We start from the raw sequence: 20,816 nt of genomic DNA, 5'->3' as shown, positions 1-20,816 counted from the left end.
TTGGGCCAAGGCTTCTTATCCTCATTTGGATGTAATTTGACTTCATAATATTGTTTGTTAATGGAATGCTGAAGTGTGTTTAGAGTCCTTTGACAGAAATGTGGTTGGTATCCTATTTAGGACATGAAACGCAGTGTTTGGTTATCCAGTTCTTATGTCTTATTGCAGGTGGAATGCAATGACATTGCGTAGAATTATCCCTTGCCCCAAAGGGCAAACGAGCAAATTCAACTTTTAGAAATATGAGTCTCTTGAATAAAAAAAAAAATCCCACAGGACTCAGAGGCAAAAAGTATACAAGTCAATTTTCACAGCAAAGTAAAGGAGCTGTTACAGTGGAGGATTCCTGGACTGAATGTCAATATTATGACATAGTGTGAGTCTGTTTCGTGTTTGGTAATTGCAATCATTGTTGCTTTTGTTGTGGTCATCCATTTGCAATGCTTGGTGTCAGTTTATTTATCTCTTGTAAAAATAAAATACAGTGTGTGGGGGGGAAAAAAAGAAATATGAGTCTTTTGTGTACTGATGTGACTGATAGAAGATATATTAGTTTTTAATCCTTACGTTTAACACACAAAAATATTAGATAAATGTGCACTAGTTTGACAGGGACCAATTTTTTTGGTCAGTTTTGGCAAATACTCTATTTTCTTAAAGTTTTGGTTTGCTGGCTCTGTCTGCAGTCCCCTTCGGTTACCTGTGTGTGCATGCACGTGTATGCAGAGTGTAATTGGCAGCTGCTTTTTAGGTTGTGTAGACAAGGAGCAGGCAGAAAGGGGGCCCTTCTGGAGTACCAGCTGTGATTCTTAGTGCCCACACCCCTTATAGGGAGAGTGCACCATTTTTAGCTAATTTCCTGTTATAATTTGTTCTGTGAAGGAAACAAAACAGGTTGATATGATGAGCGACATTGGGAGGCTGCTTTTGAGATCGGGCTGAGAGCCAGGAGAGGAGGGTTTTGTGCAGAGGAGGGGGGAGGGTCAAGACTATAATGCTTTGAAGTAGGCCTAACTGAGCATATGTGAGCAAAGAGATTAGGCTGATGTGACTGGAGTGAGGTAACTTAGAGGTAAAGGGAAATGAAGTAAGATTGCAGAAATCAGTCAAGAGCTGGATGGTATACAACCCTGTAAGTGCAGGTTGGGGTTTCATTCTCAGTACAGTGAGAAGATGTTGGAGGATTTTTAGTTGGTTGGTGTTTAGGCTGGGGGAGTAGCAATATGTAATAGTTTACTTTTTTGTTTTAAAGAAAACATTCTTAGTTGCTCATTAGAGAATAACTGTAGAAAGGTAAGCATAGATGCAGTAGACCTGTCGGGGGCTATTATAATAGCCCAGGAGAAAGATGATGGTAGCTTGATCTAGGTGGTAGCTATGGAAATAAAGAGAAGTGAATTCATTGGGCGTAAATTTTGGAGATAGTACTCAGTACTTATCTTTTTTAAATATATATAGAAATTTATGTGATTCATTTTTGGCTGGGTTGGGTCTTGGTTGATGCACACAGGCTTTCTCTAGTTGCAGCGAGCTAGAGAAACTCTGCATAGCATCCCCCATTATCAACATCCCCTACCAATGTAGTACATTCGTACAACTGATGAACCTACATTGACACGTCATTACCACCCAGAGTCCATAGTTTTCATTAGGGTTCACTCTTGATTTGTATATTCTAAGGGTTTGGACAAACGTATAATGACATGTAGCAGTCCTCTAATATCAGAGTACTTTCACTGCCCTAAAAATCCTCTCTGCTCTGCCTGTTCACCCCTCCACAGTCTCAACCCTGGCAATCACTCATCCTTTTACTGTCTCCATAGTTTGCTTTCTCCAGCATGTCAAATAGTTGGAATCACACAGTATGTAGCCTTTCCAGATTGGCTTCTTTCACTTAGTAATGTGCATTTCAGGTCCTTCTGTGTCTTTTCATGGCTTCATAGCTCATTTCTTTTTAGCACTAAATAATATTCCATTGTCTGGTTGTACCATAGTTGGTTTATCCGTTCACCCACTGAAGGGCATCTTGGTTGCTTCCAAGTTTAGGCAGTTATGAATAAAGCTGCTATAAATATCCATGTGCAGGTTTTTAACGTAAATATAAGTTTTCAGTTTATTTGGATAAATAGTGAGGGCACTATTGCTGGATCCTACAGTAAGAATATGTTTAGTTTCATAGGAAACCACCGAACAGTCTTCCAAAGTGGTGGTACCATCTTGGGAATTTCCTGGTGGTCCAGTGGTTAGGACTCTGCACTTCCACTTGCAGGGGGCACAGGTTCGATCCCCGGTCAGGGAACTAAATCCCACAAGCCACGTGGCTCAGCAAAAAAAAAGAAAAAAAAAAAAAGGTAATGGTGCTATTTTACATTCCCACGAGCAATAAATGAGAGTTCCTACTGTTCCACATCCCCGTCAGCATTTGGTCCTGTCAGTGCTCCAGATTTTGGCCATTCTAATACGTGTGTAATAGTATCTTGTTGTTTTAATTTGCATTCCTTTGATGACATAAGATATGGAGCATTTTTTCATATACTAATTTACGGTCTGTATATCTACTTTGGTGAGGTGTCTGTCCAGGCCTTTTGCACATCTTTTTCATCAGGTTGTCTGTTTTCTTACTGTTGAGTTATTTTTTTTCTTTTTTAAATAAATTTAGTTTATTTATTTTTGGCTGCATTGGGTCTTCATTGCTGTGCACAGGCTTCCTCTAGTTGCAGCGAGCAGGGGCTACTCTTTGTGGTGTGCGGGCTTCTCATTGCAGTGGCTTCTCTTATTATGGAGCACGGGCTCTAGGCATGTGGGCTTCAGTGGTTGTGGCATGCGGGCTCAGTAGTTGTGGCTCACGGGCTTAGTTGCTCTGTGGCATGTGAGATCTTCCTGGACCAGGGATCGAACCTGTGTCCCCTGTGTTGGCAGGCAGATTCTTAACCACTGTGCCACCAGAGAAGCCCTTCTCCTTCACTTTTAAAGGATAATTTTTCAGGATTCCGAATTCTAGATTGGTAGGATTTTTTCTTTCAACAGTCTAAATATTTCACTACTCTCTCCTTGCTCGCATGGTTTCTGAGGAGAAGTTAGATGTAATTCTTATCCTTCCTCCTCTATAAATAAGGTGTTTATACCCACAGGCTTCTTTCATGATTTTTTTTCCCTTTATCTTTGATATTTCATATTCCTGAAGGTTGAATATGATATGCCTAGGTGTAGTTTCTGGCATTTATTCTGCTTGATCTTGGAGCTTCCTGGATCTGTGGCTTGGTGTCTGATGTTAATTTTGGAAAACTCTGAGTCATTATACCTCAAATACTGCTTCTTTTTCGCTCTCTCTTCTTCTCGTATCTCCATTATGTGTATGCTGCATCTTTTGTCATTATCTCACAGTCTTGGATATTCTGGGGTGTGTTTTTTTTTTTACCCATTTTTTTCTCCTTGCTTTTCAGCTTTGGTAGCTTCTATTGCTGTAGCCTCAAGCTCAGAGATTGTTTCTTCAGCAATGTCCAGTGTAGTAATGAGGCCATCAGAGGCAACCTTCATTTCTGTTACAGTGTTTTTGATCTCTGGCATTACCTTTTGATTCTTTCTACTTTACATCTCATTCATTACATTACCCATCTATTATTTCATGGCCTCCTTTTTTCATTAAACTCTTAGTATATTAACTATAGTTTAAAAAAAAAAATCCTGGTCTGATAATTCCAGTATTCCTGCCATATCTGACAGGTTTTAGTGCTTCTTTATTCTGTGCAAACTGTGTTTTTTGCCTTTGAGTATGCCTTGTAATTTTTTGTTGCAAGGCAGACGTAATCTACTAAATAAAAGGAACGGCAGTAAATAGGCCTTTAGTGATATAGAAATGAGGTATGGGGGAAGGAAGACCATTCCATAGTCCTATGATAAGGTGTCACTCTTTTAGTGAGCCTTTGCCTCTGGACTAAGAACTTTACACCACATGCTTCTTAGTTTCCCCCCACCTCCTTGGGTGAGACAGGATGGTTAGAATGGGCTGGAGCTGGTTTTCTTCCCTCAAGTAGTTTAAGCTCTGATAAAATCCCAGCAACTTTGACTCCGGTAAAATAGCATCTCATAGATCAGGCCTTGTTAAGAAGGTCAAGAATGCTCTGGTGTATTACACAATGGTTCCTTTACCCCAGTCCCCACCAACCCCCCACCCCCGCTGGAAGCACACAGGGAATTTTCTCCAGTGTTCACTGTGAGGGCCTGTTCGAGCTCCTAGAGGTAAGACTCACCAAAGTGTGGAGTCCCTTTTATGACTGGGTCCCCCTAGAGTTTTTAAGAGAGGTCATGCTGAGCCTCCAACAGTTTGTCGCATCCAGTTCAGGATTTCCTCCTGGCATGGAGGTTTCTACTTAAGAGTTTTCTGCGCTGGCAAGTTGTGATTGTCTGTATCCACCTTTTTGTCTCTTTTTACTTGTTAGGATGGAGTGGCGACTTCTAAGTTCCTTACATGCCAAGCTGGAAACCAGAAGTCCCAAATTAATTTTTAATGTTTGTGTCACACAGGAGTTCTAGGTTCTGGATTTTATGGTTGCTTACTTTGGAAAATTTTGCCGTTTAACATTGGCTTTTCAGATGTTTTTGCTTTCTTAAGTTGCTTTTTTTGCTTTGCGTAGGTGGCACAGGAATGGAACAGCTCTCCAAACAAAGAGAAATTCCATCAGTTGCATTTACGAAAATTTCCTGCTGATTATAAAAAATACTGGGAGTTTGTGGGTAAGTTCTTTCTTATGTAACTTGGGCTCTACCATATAATAATTGGAGATTGCTATTTGAGGGAACATAATAATTGCTTGAATTTTCTGGGATATAGGTTTCCTGAGGTGAATTTGTAAGCTCTTACAAAGAGTATGTTTAAAGTCTTTACTTAATGAGGATAATTACTGGGACAGTTATAAAATTCATGGTTTTAACCATTGTGCTAGCAGAATACCTCAGGCCAAAGTGTCCCTAGATGCTGGGCAAGGGAGAGAGAAGGTGAGCGAGGGAGTTTGATTGGCGGGGGCGGAGGGGGTGTTGACATGATCGTGCGTACAGATTCTGAGTAAATCTCTCTGCCGTCTCTGCTCTCACTTCATGAGTTGTCTGGAGCAGGTGTCACAGTTATGTCTTAGTTATAAATAAACCAAGCATTTAGAACCCTTTAAAATAAAAAGTATAAATTCTCCGTCTGTCTCCTTCCCCCTTGCAGTCCATCCCACTCCATAGATTCACTTAAGAAAAAAAGCATGTACATATATTTGGGGGGGAAGGTATTATATGTTCACTGTAGATTATTCAGATAATATTAGCCAATAGTAAAATAAACATCACTCACAGTTCCCATCATTCAGAGATCATCTTATGAACATAGTAGTGTATATCTTACTGCTAGACTTCCTATTCATCTGAGTGAAGGGTGGGTGGGTAGGGTTATTTTACCTAAGTGACTTTTTTCATGTATTTATTCAGCAAATATTTACTGACTTTATACTACCTGATAGTGTATGATTCTAGATGCTAGGTATGTAGCTGTGATGAAAACATAAAATTCCACCTTCGTGAAGCTTACATTTGACTTATTTTCATTTAGTCTATTATAAATGTCTTTTCAGAGATAAATAATAATAGCATGTTCAGTGTTTGTAGTTATTCCATTGTAAGTGTATTCCATAGTTCTCTTTAACCAGTAATTTCTAGTTAGACATGTACATTACTTATGATTTTTTACTGTTACACTGAATAAATCCCTTTGCTAGATCAAACAGTGTGTGCATTTTAAGACTTTCGGTTCATATTGCCTCTGTCTACCAAAAAGAATACCATTTTCACTTCTGACATAAGAATGTAAGAATGTATCTCTTCTCATTTGCTAGTTTAAACTTATCCCCCAGTTTTATATGGAACATGTATCTCATTTGAAGTTGTAGTTTTTGTCCTCAAATCTTTATTGGTCTTTTATATTCTTGGGGGGGGGGGGCGGATAATTGTCTGTTCATGCCTTTTGTCCTTTTTTTTTTCTCTTAGGGAGGTTATTTTCTTACTTGTATGCATTGTTAATTTTTTTCAATTTCATTATTTGCTGTTCAGTTTCACATGCACTTTTTGAGGCAGACAATTTTTATCTTCACATGTTCAAAAATACCGTATTTATTTCTTTACTGTTCAGTTGGTTTTAGAAATCAGATAAATACTTCCATATTTTCTTGTAGTAGTTTTATATTTCTTTCTAATATTTAAATCACTGATTTATCATCCATTTATCTTGATGGTATGATAGAATCACATAGCATTTACTCTTGTGTCTGACTTCTTTCACGTAACATGTCTTCGTAATTCATCAATTTTGTGTGCATCTTTGGTATTTTTTTCATTGCTGTGGTGGTATTTCAATATGTGACTGTGTCACAATTTTACTGTTGATGGACATTTTTATGATTATTATTTTAAAGAAGTTTTTTTTGTCAGTGCCATGCAGCTTGTGGGATCTTAGTTCCCCGACCAGGGATTGAACCCGGGCCACAGCAGTGAAAGCGCCGAGTCCTAACCACTGGATCGCCAGAGAACTCCCGTTAATGGACATTTTTTCAGCAGTTTAGGCCTGTGTGTCAGGGCTCTCCAAGTCCATGCCCAAGTTCAGTGATTCGCTAGGAAGACTCACAGGAATTATATTCCTGCTCATGGCTGTGACTTACTATGGCAAAAGGATACAAAGCAAAATCAGCAAAGGGAAAAAGGAAACCAGGAGCAAGTTTCCAAGAGTCATTTCCCAGCGAAGTCACACAGGACACACTTAATTTTCCCAGTAGTGGGCTGCGACAACCCATGTGACACATTATCTACCAGGGAAGCTTAGAGACCCAGTGCCTAAAACACCCTCTGCCTAGCCCACATTCATGACTTTCACAAGTAAAGTGGGTGTTTGACATAAGCTGTAGAGAAAAAATTTGGCAAACAGGTAAGGTACAGTGAGCCATTGTCATCAGCAAATGATGAGAGCTGTCTGGAAAACCAAGTTCCCAGATTCCAAGGGGGCCAACCTTGTAAGCAGGCCTTTCTAATGATAGCAGCCTCAGGCCTTCTTCTACACACAGCATTTTATGAATAATGCTATTATGGTCATTCATGTGTCTCTTCGTGTTATGCAAGGGCATTTTTGTGGAGTCTGTCTCCTGAAGTGGGTCTCAGAGTCTCAGGGTATTATGCATGAGCTTAACATGAGTAGATAATGCCAAGCTAGTCGTGCAGAATGACACACCCCACCAGCGTATGGAAGTCACGTTGCTCCATGTCTCTGCCAACACATTTGTGTTGATTGTGCTGTTCATTTTAGCCATTGTAGTGTGTGTGTATTGATGGCCATTTGTGGTTTTATTTTGTAATATCCTGGCTATCAGTGAGATTGAGCACCTTCTCATATATTTAGTAGATGCTCAAGTAACCTCTCTAGGGAAGCACCTATTAAAGACTCTTGTTCATTTTCTGTTAGTTGTCTTTTCCTTACTGATTTGTAGCAAGTTCTTTATGCAATCTGGATATAAACCATCCTCCCACTTTGGCTTGCATTATGTCTCTCTTAGTGATGTCTTTAAAATTCTTATTTTATTCTTGTTTAGACTTTATTTTTTAACATAACAAATGCATCTGTGTATTTTTTATGGTTAATGGTCTGTGCCAAAGGTTTAAGAAACCTTTCCCTGCTGCAGGTCATAAATATATTATCTTAACATCTAGAACAGGTGTCAGCAAACCACAGCTTGCAGATCTACCCTGTATCCTGTTTTTATACTGCCCAAGAGTAAGGTTCTTACATTTTTTTAAGCTTTTGAAGAAAAGATGATGATGAATATGCAACAGACACCATGTGTAGCCTGCAAAGAAAAATCTGGCTCTTTACAGAAAGTTTGCCAATCCCTTTTCTAGAGGCTTCGCTGTTTTGCCGACCTGGAATGGATTTTGTACACGAGTAAGATGTAGGGGCCATGTTTCATTTTTTTTTCCCTAATGGAGATGTAATTACCCCAGTAGTGTTTATTGAAAAGATTATCCTTTCTCCATGGTCTGCAGTGTCATATTTGTTACAAATCTAATGTCCATTTAATGCACTCGCCTTTTTCTGGACTCCTTTCTTCTTTGTTGGATCATTTGCCTACCTTTCTGCCCATATCACATTGCTTAATTTTACTTAATTAAGCTTTATTATAAACATTAATGAGCAAGTCTGCTTACCTTGTTTGGCCTTAAGATTACGTTGGCTATTCTTGTCCCTTTGCGTTACCATGTAAGTTTTAGAGAAAAAAAAGATGTGGACATTTGTTAAGAATTGACATCTTTCTAATACTGATTTGAATACGATACATACTGTCAGTTATTTAGGTTTACTTTCAGTAATGTTTTACAGTTTTCTAGGGAGAGGTTTTGCAGATCATCATTGGTTAGATTTTTTTTCTTTTGGTGTCATAATTATTTAAGTGACTATCTCTAATAGAGATGGACCTAAAAATTCATAGTGTTTTTGCTGATAATTCATTATTTTGTTGCTAAAGTATGAACCATGATTTCTTAATATTAGATAGCTAGACAGTGTTCAAGTTTTCCGTTTCCTCATAAAGAACAATTTATTTCAGCCTGCTTGAATTAAGATCCAAGTTAGGTCCACTCACTGACATTGTTAATATGTCTTCTTCAATTACAATTGTCTCCTTCATGGATCCCTCCCGCTTTGTAATTTATTTTTTGAAGAAATTGTGTTGTTGACACTGTAGAATTACAGGGTCTGTGTCTGGGTCTTGCTGATAGCATCCCCCTGGTGGTGTTTAGTATGTTTTTCAGTCCTTTGTACTTTTTGTAAATTGATAGTTGGATCTAGAGGCTTGATCAGTTTCATTTGACCTAATATTTTTGGCAAAACTAGTTCATAGCTGAGGTTGGTGTGTTCCTTTATCAGGAGGTGCTTGATCTCTAATTTCTCTTTTTGTAATACTTATAACCATTGATCCTTAATGCCTAGATTAATTATTTTACTAAAGGATACAAAATGGTGATATTTTTATTTGATCATTTCTTCATTTATTTGCTATTGTAGTTCTGTAAAGAAAAAGTGCTCTATTTTATTTGATTACTCAGTAGTATACTTTATAAAGAAGGGTAGAATAAGTATTGATACTTGACTCCTGACCAGTTTTCAAAATAATGACTTAATTCTCTGCAAGTGCTGGGTTGACCAGTGAACTTTAAAAAAATGTTTTTTCGTTATGAACACATGGACTTAAATACACTTGTTTCAAGTCTTTGTAATTGGTTTCTTCAAGTTGGCTCCTGAGCCCTTTAGACAGGCTAGTCTTTGAGAGCTTTCTTGCTACCTGATATAACCGATACCATCTATATGTTTTATCCTGTATGTGAGCTTTCAATTTTCTAAGTAGCCGTAGTATCTTTGGGTAGAAAAAGTTATTTCAAGATCAGTATTGGCATGTTATATGCTGTTTACAAGTAATACATGTAAAAATAAGGATACAGAAAGGTTAGAAGAGGAAGATTGGAGAAAGCTACTCATGCAAACCCAACTAAAAGAAACTTGTTTTGCTCTGTTAATACCAGACTAAATAGACTTTACGGCAGAAGAGCATTATTTGAGATTAAAAGCGAGTATTTCACAATGATAGCAAGTTCAGTGAACAGAAGATAGGACCATTTTGAATACCTAATAAAATATATAAAGAAAAAACTGATAGAACTAGAGTGTACTCTTTACATATATGTGAGACCTTTGAACCATTCATTTTTTCTTTTCTTTTAGTTTGGAAATTATACGTCAACTTGTACCTCTTTTGCCATTTAGTAGTTTAGGTGAAAACTTAGAGCGTACATGATTCAAAGTTTACAGATTTCATCGATACTTTAAGTGTCTCCATAGATAAGGCAAAATCTTAAAAAACTTTAACCCTGTTTATCTGTTCCACTTTGTATATTATTATTGTTACGTATTTTAACTCTATATTTTAAACTGTGTTATACATACAGTTGGTCCTCTGTATTTGCGGGATTTGCGTCATCGGATTCAAGCGTGGATTGAAAATATTCAGGGAAAAAAAATTCCAGAAAAACATGTTTGCTATGCACCAGCACCTATTTACATACCACTTATGTTGGATTTACAACTATGTCCATAGCGTTTGCATTGTATTAGGTATTATAAGTAATCTAGAGATGATTTAATGTGTACTGGAGGATGTGCGTGGGTTATATGCAAATACTATGCCATTTTACATAAGGGACATGAGCATCTGAGGATTTTGGTGCCTGCGGGAGTCCTAGAACCAATTCAAGGACTGTACTCTGTGTAGTGCCTTGTGCAGCCCTTTTTTGTTTGTTTGTTGATTCTAGTAGTTCATGTATTCTCTCCTGGTGCTTTGCTTATTTCTAATATGTTGGTCATTGTCTTTGGAAAGCTATTTAAAAAATAATCAGGGGCCTAGGATGATAGGATGTCCTCTTCCAGAGAGGATTTTTCTTTGCTTCTGCCAGGATTCTGGGAGTACTAGCAATGTGGGATCATCTTAATCCGGCTTAAAGGATTGAGCTTTCCTGAAGTACTCGGGTGAATTGAAGCTGCCTTCATTGTTGGGTGTAGTCCTTCATGGTCCCTACCTGAAGCTTGAGGGCTACCAGGATGCCTACTTTATCTATGCAGGCCCTGGACTCCAGTTTTTGTCTCTTTTTTTTGTACAAGGCTATCCCAGGTACTGCTCAAATTCCTGGCTGCCACTCCCTGAAGAGTTCAGATGTTTCTAGGGAAAATACTGGGCTGACCCTTACGGATCTCCACCTTGTTCTGGATCTCAACAGAGTGATTCTTCATTGTTGTATTTGCTCTCTGATGCCTTCAAATAGACATTTCTTACATGATGCATTTTTAAAATTCTTTTTTGACTTAGTAGTTCAGTCTACTTAATCCTAGTACTTCGTGCTTTGGTTCAGTATGTTGCTGCTGGATTTGGCAGTTGGTACTGAACTTTTTTTAATTTTAGAGCTTGCTCTGTTTTCCCAGCCCCATTTATTTTACTACTGTCCTTTCCCCCTTGTTTGAAATGCCACTAGTAGGCTCAAAATTCTTACGTGTACATGGATCTGTTTCCAGATTTTCTCTCGGGATTTTGAAAGCAGGGCACAAAAGTGAAAATTCCTTGATTAAAAACTAAGGTAAACTTCAAGGAAAAGAAATGTATTAGCTACTTTTGAATATTATGACTTCATCTATTTTGGCTTTGTAGCAGGTTTTAAGAAGACTTTTATAATGCTGTGTGATCAATATTTGTCAATGCTGACTAGCTTAGACTATCATTTTGAAGTATGTACAAAGTCCGCTAGTGCTGTATACTTGCTTGAACTTAGTACAAGCGTTTAATATCCTTTAATCTCATGTAAAATAATTCTGTTAGAATAAATGCTGGCTTCTTCTTGTGTTATAGTTTATCTTGAGGAATGTGAACTAGCTAAACAGCTTCATCCAAAGGAAAATGATTTGGTGTTTTTGGTTCCTGAAAGACTAAATGGAGAGAAGAAGGATATAGAGAGACATCGCCTGCAAGTTCCCCGTGAACATTACTGTGGCTATGTTCATACGTTCCGCCGCACTTCAGTCAGTAAGTACCTAATGAGACATGGAAGAGAAATCTGTCAGCAGCTCATCTTTTCATCTCCCTCTAAATTAGGCTTTACTAGCCATGTATTTGCTATACATTTACCAGCCCTCTATTTGCTGTCCATTTACCAGATGTATGTTTGCTCTATGTTTACCAGACTGTATTTGCTAGGTTGATTACTTACCATTCAGAGTCCTCTTTTAGTTTTTCTAGACTCAGCTGGAAAAGGCCCAGCACGTATTGCTTTAGACTTAGGATTTTAAAGCTTTCTTTTGTAATGTCTTCTCCTTCTAGTAAATGCCTTCATCTGTCAGTGTGTTTGTTATAAAACAGACAGTTTGCAAACCATCTGTTTGTTAAATCACATTCCAGCCTTGGTTTGGGGGCTAATTATTGATGAGCAGACCAAACACAGAAGTAATTGTAAGGCAACTGGAGGGGTTTACTGTTTCATCACTCCCATCCATTGTGGTGTAGGGACTTCTCTCCCTAAGGTAGCATAACAAAAATAATGTTAGCTTGAATTTAAGGACTACTGACTGTGTGCCAGCCAGTGTGCCCTGTCCTTCCTGTACACATTTATCATCTTTTCCCAGAGCCCTGCAAAGCAGAATGGTTTGTTCCCTGCTCATTGGGAAATCAGAGTTCAGGGATGTTAAGTAACATATCCAAAGGCATCCTTACTATTAAACACTCGGTCCAGAATTGAAACCTAATTTTGTTTGACTACGAAGTCCACATGCTTGATATATGCCAAGCTGCCTTTTTGACATTGCTGCTCTCTTAGTCTCTGTTACGGGAAGCGAATATGTGATCATTATTCCTTCCCCTTTTTGTATCATATCTTAAAAATAGCAACAAAGCTCTTAGAGTTTAACATCGTGCCGCATCATAACTGGTGTGCCATGTCCACTATTGTGTGGTCAGAGCTCAGTTCTTTGTGCAAGATGCATTGAGCACCAGGGATATCTAGCTTCATCTGTGCTTTCAACTCTTACAAGTGGTTACATTTGCCAAAGTTCTGTTTCTAAGATTTAGCAATGGTTTCTGTCTCCTTCCCGGAACTCCTCATGCATCCAACTACCTGACGTCTCCATTTGGAGATATTAGACATTTCAAACCTACTCCAAAAGGAAGCACTTGATTTACTGCCTGACATCTGCTGTTGCTCCGTTTTTTCCCAACTCAGCATGTGGGACCTCCATCCCATTCTTCCAGTTGCTCAGCCCAAAACCTCAGAGTCATCCTCGAGTCCTGCTTTCCCTCGCACGCTCCATCTAATGCATCAGGAAGTCCTGTCGGATCTTCCTTGGCCATATATCCTACATCCAAGTGCCACCTCTCCTGCTGCCTCCTGGCCCACGTGACCATTCACTTTTACCTAGATTTTAGCCTCTTAAGTTGTCTTCTTGTGCTTTTTCCATTGCAGTTTATTCTTCATTCGCGATAAGTGATTCTTTTACTGTGTGACTTAGCGTGTGTCACTTACCTGCGCGGAGCTGTCCTGTGCTCTTGACCTGACTCAGAGTCATGTTCAGAGTGGTTAACTGCAGAGCCCTCTGAAGTGTAGCTGCATTTACCGTCTTGGTCTTCTATCTCGCTTCTCCCTGCTTTTCCTTCTAGCCATTCTGGCCTTCTCCCTGTTGTGAAAATAATCCAGGCACCTCGCTGCCCCATTGTCTTTGCAGTTGCTGATTCTCTGCCTGTAACCCACTTTCCCCGGTTACGGGCATGGCTCACTCACTTAATGCCATGGCTCTGCTCAAATATCATATCAGGAAAACCTCCCCTGACTCTCCTGTCTACCACAACACTCCCTCACAACCCTCATCACTTCCTCATCCCCCTTCTCGGCTTTCTTCCTAGCACTTACCATCACCTGACATGTTTATTTGCTTATCTGCCCCCTTCTTCTAAAAAATAAGCCTCCAGAGGACAGGAATGTTGCCTGGTTCTTAGGAGGCAGTCAGTAGATACTTACTGAGAAAATTATTTAAATGATGTATAAAAAACATGTTACAGGGCTTCCCTGGTGGCGCAACAGTTGAGAGTCCGCCTGCCGATGCAGGGGACATGGGTTCATGCCCCGGTCTGAGAAGACCCCACGTGCCACAGAGCGGCTAGGCCCGTGAGCCATGGCCGCTGAGCCTGCGTGTCCGGAGCCTGTGCTCTGCAACGGGAGAGGCCACAACATTGAGAGAGGGCTGCATACCACAAAAAAAAAGTTACAAAACAGCTTGTTCTGAATAACCTTTTTAACTGGACACTGTTATTCACTGGTAACTGAAATTGCTTTTTCTCCTTCTTGATAATAGTGCGTAATGGGAAATCTGAGTGTTCCCTTTCCATCCAGACTCAACATAATTTACCAGTCAATTTAAATGAATTCGTGAAATGTCTTGTAATCAGCTCTCTGGTGACTACACAGAGGAAGTTGAAAGCCATGTCTTTGCTGAGTGGTCGGAACCAACTGGCCAGAGCCGTTCTGAATCCAAACCCCATGGACTTCTGTACAAAAGATTTACTAACTACAGCATCTGAGAGAATTGTGAGTGACAGTCATTTGATAACAGGGAAAGTCAGAACATTTCATGTCAAGATGTTAAAGCATGTTATTTTTATCTGTCACACATTCCCTGTTGTCTACAACAAAGACATAGTCACCATGTGTGCCCAGTGACGTTTTTAGTGCTTAGTTTTCTTTAATATTGCAAAGTAGTTCTTTGTGTTAAGTTAGTCAGCTTACCTCAGGAAAAAAGGTAGAGTCCAAAAAGGAATTGAAAACATGCTTGCAGAGCAGCATTAAAATGTGAGGTGAACATCCTACTTAACTGTTTGTTAGGTAATTAAATACAGGAGTAAGAGGAGGTTTAATGGAATGACTTTTGCATTTGAATGATCAGTGGAGCATTGACTGGTACTGTTGTCAGTGTGACGACGAAGTTGTGATTTTTGTGTGAACACATATTTCTCATTGTTGTAAGAGTTGGGTGTAAGTTCCAGGAAATTAACACAGAGACAGGCGGAAGGAAAGGAATGTTATTTGAACCCCTGTCTTGTGTTAGGACTTTCATATGCATTTTCTCAGTCAGTTCCCACCCTCTAAGGAATCCCAGATTTAATGATTGTCAAAGCCTGAAGCCCAGAGAGGTTAGGAGTTTAGAGACCTAGCTTTTGAGTGAAACTGAGGTGTAGACTCAGATCTGACCCCAAATCCCTGTTGTTTTGACTGTATCACTTGTGTTAGCAAAGGAAGTCTTGGAATGTTTTTACTGTCTAAAGAGAGGATTGACTAAAATGGGAAGAACCACGGAATAAAAAGAAGAAAAGTACAAAACAGTTTATTGTGATCATCTTTATAAGAATCACAAATAAAAATATAGTTGTTGTGGTTGTAGTTGGACTGAGGCCTGTAGACTCATCAGTAGCTCTTTCCAGTAGTGAAAGTGGTTCTTAGATTAAGGGTCATTTTGGGGTTTTGCCTGATCATCACCAAAGCTTCTGTCTGACAAAGGTCAGCAGCAGTTCAAACAGATGTCTTCCACTCTCTCGCTCTCCTGTGCCATCCCAGGAAGAACCGCTCGTTCTCACTAGTGTCTTTTGTATAGATTGCCTACCTAAAAGATTTCAATGAAGACCAAAAGAAAGCGATAGAAACTGCATATGCCATGGTGAAACACTCCCCAGCAGTTGCCAAGATCTGTCTGATTCATGGACCACCCGGGACAGGAAAATCAAAAACCATTGTGGGCCTCCTGTACCGCCTACTGACAGAGGTAGAGTGTGCACGAGGGCATCTGTGCCCTTAATTGAGTATGTTGTTTTACTTTAACGTGTAAATAAGTACTAAAGTGTGTTTTTCCCTTCACTTCTGTGTATCTTTTGGATACTGTGTGGAACTATATCAGATAAAGCGGTAGCAGAGGTAGAGAAGGTTATAAGAACTAAAAGGAACAGAAAATGTTATCTTGTGTGAAACTAATTCTATGGGCTAGAATAGTGGTCTTCGGGCTTTATTATAGGTCACGGCTAATCCCAGGAGACAATCTTGAATGTATTCCTGGGTTACATTTTGGATTGAACATTGAATAAAATAAGTGGATAGTAAGGTAAGGCTCAGAGAAGTTAGATTTTATGCCAGAGTAATTTTTTTTTTTTTTCGGGCACACCATGCGGCATGTGGGATCTTAGTTCCCCGACCAGGGATCAAACCTGGGCCCTTGGCAGTAAGAGCACTGCGTCCTAACCACTCGTTGGCCAGGGAATTCCCGGCCAGAGTAATTTTTTAACATCAGTGTAAGATGTAGGTGCTTTTATTTACTTTTAACTATTTATTAGGGGAACTTTCAAATATATGTGACAGTAGAGAAGAACTATAACACTGCACAATAGAGCTTATCAGTATTGTTTGTTTTTTTTGTTTGTTTGTTTATTTGTTGCAAATTGTCGAACCAGAGGAGGGGGCATTCAGATGAGAACTCCAATGCCAAAATCAAACAAAACCGTGTCCTTGTGTGTGCACCTTCCAATACAGCTGTTGATGAACTTACGAAAAAAATTATGCTTGAATTCAACGAGAAGTGTAAAGACAAGAAGAATCCTTTAGGTATGATACTTATGTGGGCTTTTCATTTGTTTTTGTTTTCAGTGTTTAGTGTGGTAACTTTGAATGACAAAGAGCAAGCCAGTTCTGGTCATTTTTTCTACTTGAGGCTGTGGCCCATGTGTACTTACTGCTTTGTTTACTGAATATTTTGGAGCATTTATTCTGTGCCAGGCCCTGTGCCGTTTGAAACACCTTAGAGCAGCCCTTGATTCAGTTGTGTAGGGGTTAGGGAAGACTTTTAGAGGAAATGATATCTAAGATGAAACTTGGAAGAGCAATGAGGAAGTGAAGTGGGGAGAGGACTCTGGTGGAACTTACTGTACATAAAAAGGACCAGAAGCCAGAGAACCGTGGATGGTTCAGCCTAGCTAGAATATAACGAGCTCCACCAAGGCAAGGGCTTTTAAAAATGTGTTCATTGTAGTAACCCCCGTGCCTGGAACAGTGCCTGGCACTCAGTTGGGACTTAGTAGATGTTTAGTGACACAAAAGCTAGAGCAGTCATCACTTATGGTTACCGAGTGCTCACTATGTGTCAGTACTCAGAGTAATCCTCTGAGCCATGCAATAAATAACCTATCTACATTTTATAGGCGGAGAAGCTGAGGAGTTGAGATGTAAAGTATACCACAGGGACAAATCTTTTCAGTACAGTTGACAGATTGAAGAGCATTGCCACCGAGGATTCGGAATGCTTGAGCGAATGTGTAAAGTCATTTCTGTGCACTTAACCTTAACACCTCCTCTCACACCAGCCATCCTGAGTGGCGTGGTTATGGCTCTGGGTCGGGCTGCTCTTCTAAGCACATGTATCTCATCTTCCCTAAGCAAATTTTATTTTCCTTGATGTTACCTGGCAGTGACCTAAATCAGTTAAGATTCAATTAGGCTTCAAATAATAGACACTCCAACTACAGTGGCTTAACTATGATAGAAGTTTATTTCCTTCTTACTCAGAAGCCCAGAGATGGGCAGCTGAGGGATGATACTGGCGTGATGACTCTACTTCCGAGTCTTCAGAGACCTAGGGTCTTTCTACCTTGTTGCTGCACTACGTGGGACCCCCCCACTCCCTAGTGCACCTCATGGTCAGAAACAGCTGCTCCAGCACCAGTATTCCCATCTAGCAAGTGCAAGGAAAAAGGGACAGATATACTAGCTGTGCTTTAAGGAATGTTCTGAGACGCTCCCAGTAGCACCTCTGCTTATTTCCTTTTGGCCAGAACTTAGTCCCGTGGCCACACCAGCTGCAGGAGCAGCCAGGATGTGTCGTCTGTCTTCGCAGGAATCACACATATTTCCCCTTTTATTGCACATGTATTAGCTACATCTAGAGGTCATTTGCTTTTAAAACTGAAAATGCATTGTGAACGGCAACTTTTCTACTCACCATTATGTTTGTGAGAACTATGACTTTATGTATCGCTGTATATGGATACGGTCATTCATGTTAACTGCTATAGGGTGTCTCATCTATGAGTGCACAGTTCATTCGTTATCCATTGATAGAAATGTAAGTTCTTTCCCTTTTTTTTTTTTGTTATTTCAAACTTAATTCCTGTACTTGTGCCTGTTTCTCCAGTGCAGGATGAAAACGTTTACTGCAGTGACTGAGTTGTATTGTGTTGTACTGTACAGCAGCTGAAGGGAGTACACTGGAGTACTGTGTTCTTACTCACGTCTCCTGAGTATTCATACAGGCTGCTAGGGCAGTGCTTTCACACTGTGGCTTGTGACCAGTTAGTGGATTGTGAAATCAGTTTAGGGAGATCAGAACCAGCATACTTACACAAGATAAGATAGAACAGAAGAGAACAGAAAAGATTAGAGTGTAGGTAGTGAGGGGTAAAGTATTGTATTGTGAAACCTGTTTTATTGGTGAGGTATGAGTGTGCTGGCTTTCAATGTGAAGTGTACCTCATACTATAGATCACGGTCAAAAGAGTTTATAAAAACACTGGTCTAGTGTATATATACCTAGAAATGAGAATGCTGGGTTGAAGGATTTGTGCTGATTCTAGATAGTGCCCGGTTCTGCTCCAAAGTAGTTGTATCAAATTATACAACCGAGAACAGTTCCCGCATGGTTTTCACTTTCCTTTCCCTGAGGGAGGGTAATAAGCCCTTTTTCAGGTGTGGGCTGACAACACGAGAAGGCTGGGACGAAGGTGGCACAAGTGTAGTGTCTAGGTTGGATTTTTAATATTTTTGTTAGAGAGAAAATGACATCTCTTGTCAGTAAAGACGGCTTTTTTCTTCTTATTCAGTACTTTCATTTCTGCTTCTTTTCACTGTGTCCAGTGGTCCTGGGTGTCCTTTACAGAAATACCTTGGACATCTCACCATTAAGTGTGATGTTTGTTCCTGGGGTTTGGTATATACGCTTTTATCAGGTTAAAAAAGTCCCCACCTAATTAGAGTTTTTTAATGAATGGGTGTTGAATTTTACTGCATGCAGATTTTTTTCATTCATATACCCCTCCCCCTCACCATATGGCAGTGCAAGCACAGAGTCCTAACCAGGGAATTCTGCTTTTCTTTTCTTTCTTTCTTTCTTTCATTCTTTCTTTTCTTTCTTTTCCTTTCCTTTTTTTTTTTTTTGTGTGTGGTACGCTGGCCTCTCACTGTTGTGGCCTCTCCCGTTGCGGAGCACAGGGTCTGGACGCGCAGGCTCAGTGGCCATGGCTCCCGGGCCTAGCCGCTCCACGGCATATGGGATCTTCCCGGACTGGGGCACGAACCTCTGTCCCCTGCATCGGCAGGCAGACTCTCAACCACTGCGCAACCAGGGAAGCCCCTTTTCTTTTCTTTCTTTTCTTCTTTCTTTCCATACCCCGAGGCTTAAGGGATCTGAGTTCCCCGACCAGGGTTTGAAACCAGGCCCATGGCAGTGAAAGTGCCGAGTCCTAACCACTGGACTGCCAGGGAATTCCCTACAATGCTTTACTAATTTGAAAATATCTTTGATTCCTAGAATAAGGTCTGCTTGGTTGTGTACTATGATTTTTTTACCACATTGCTGGATTGCTATTGATTTTTTTAACTGACGGCAGCCTATAATTTTTCTTTGTCATATCTTTGGTTTTAGTATTGAAGTTATACAGACTTTAAAAATGAAGTTATACAGGGCTTCCCTGGTGCCGTAGTGGTTGAGAGTCTGCCTGCCGATGCAGAGGACATGTGTTCGTGCCCTGGTCCGGGAGGATCCCACGTGCCACAGAGAGGCTGGGCCCATAAGCCATGGCGGCTGAGCCTGTGCGTCTGGAGCCTGTGCTCCACAATGGGAGAGGCCAGAGCAGTAAGAGGCCCGTGAACCACAAAAAAAAAAAAAAAAAAAAAAAAGAATTTATACAGACATTTATTTGGGATGTTTCATATATGACAGGGAATTACCTGTTACTTGAAGGTTAATTTGTTTTTAGTGTTGTCTTTTGGGGGGCTTCTTGTTTGTTTGTTTTTTGTCTGTTTTTTGACAGATGGGTAAGTTTCTGTGTGCTGAATGTCTTTAATTGTTGGTTTATTCAAGTTTTCTACATTTGAGTGAGTTTTGCTAATTCATATTATTCAAGAAGAATCTCCACGTCACCTTAGGTTTTCAAATATATTGGTATAACATTGTTCACTGTATTCTCATTTTTAAAATCTCAACTGTATTTTGGTTGGGTCACCTTTGTCATTCTCTGTATTATGTGTTTAGGCTCTAAGTCCACATGTGGCATGGGCCTATAGTTGGAAAGTCCTAGAAGAGAGTTTTTTTTCCCAGCTAAGCCCAGGCCAAGATAGATTCATGTCGTTTTCATCCCTCCACCTCTTCCATGCCCTCTTGCTTTCTAGTGGACGTTAAAATCCAAGCCCCCATTGTAAAATTTCTATATGTTGATTGGAATGGTAGTTTTGCTGATGTAGATATTTGTCAAACTCTGTAGAACTAAGGATTTTTAAATCTCTGCATTTGATTGTATGTAAATGAAAAAACAAACACCTAAGCATCTAGAGAGTGACCAGCCCTCACCCTGTTCCCTCCAGGGAAGCCACAGCAGCTCAGGGGCTTTCACCTCTGTTTTTCACCTTTCTCTTTGTTTTTGGCCCCTAGGAATTTCTCTTACATCCTTCTGAGCTCACCCTGCAATTTAAAGGATGTCTGTTTTAATTTCTGGAGCATTTTTAGATGCTTATAGTGGCTATAAATCTCATCCACCTTTCTGGTAGAAACACAAGTTAGCAATTTTGACACCTTCAAGTAAATGTTGGTCAGAGAAGATGGCTTCAAATTTTAGAAGAATGAGCTGAACTAGGAACAAAAATATGTGTGAACAGCTGTATAATGAGTTCATTTATTCATTCAGTGTATGTTTATTGTACTTACGTGCCAGCTGCGCTTCTAGGCTGTGACCAAAACAAAACCTGGTTCTTATGGGACTTGGATTCAGTGGAAGGAGATAGCAAACAAGTATGTGATGTGTCAGATTGGGATAAGTGCTAATAAACGCTGCATGATTGCTATAGTTTAGTAGTTCAGTGAAGCAGTGGGAGACTTTTAGATTAAATAATATCTGAAATGTGCTAAC

General features: G+C 39.9%; 1 pseudogene across 1 annotated transcript in view; it reads left to right on the top strand.

Moving 5' to 3' along the window:
- The window catches only part of LOC308609639 (putative helicase senataxin), a 61,568-nt pseudogene that overhangs the window by 20,265 nt on the left and 20,487 nt on the right, over window positions 1-20,816 (top strand). The window contains exons 9-14 of the transcript in view: window positions 4,635-4,734; window positions 11,469-11,642; window positions 13,958-14,190; window positions 15,251-15,418; window positions 16,098-16,382; window positions 19,725-19,728. The product of the transcript in view is annotated as a putative helicase senataxin (transcript). The remainder of the gene's footprint in view (window positions 1-4,634; window positions 4,735-11,468; window positions 11,643-13,957; window positions 14,191-15,250; window positions 15,419-16,097; window positions 16,383-19,724; window positions 19,729-20,816) is intronic.

The sequence above is a fragment of the Mesoplodon bidens genome (genome assembly GCF_964165515.1).
Source record: "Mesoplodon bidens genome assembly, chromosome: Y".
Taxonomy (NCBI): Eukaryota; Metazoa; Chordata; class Mammalia; order Artiodactyla; family Ziphiidae; genus Mesoplodon; species Mesoplodon bidens.
This window is presented reverse-complemented; position numbering and strand designations above follow the sequence as displayed.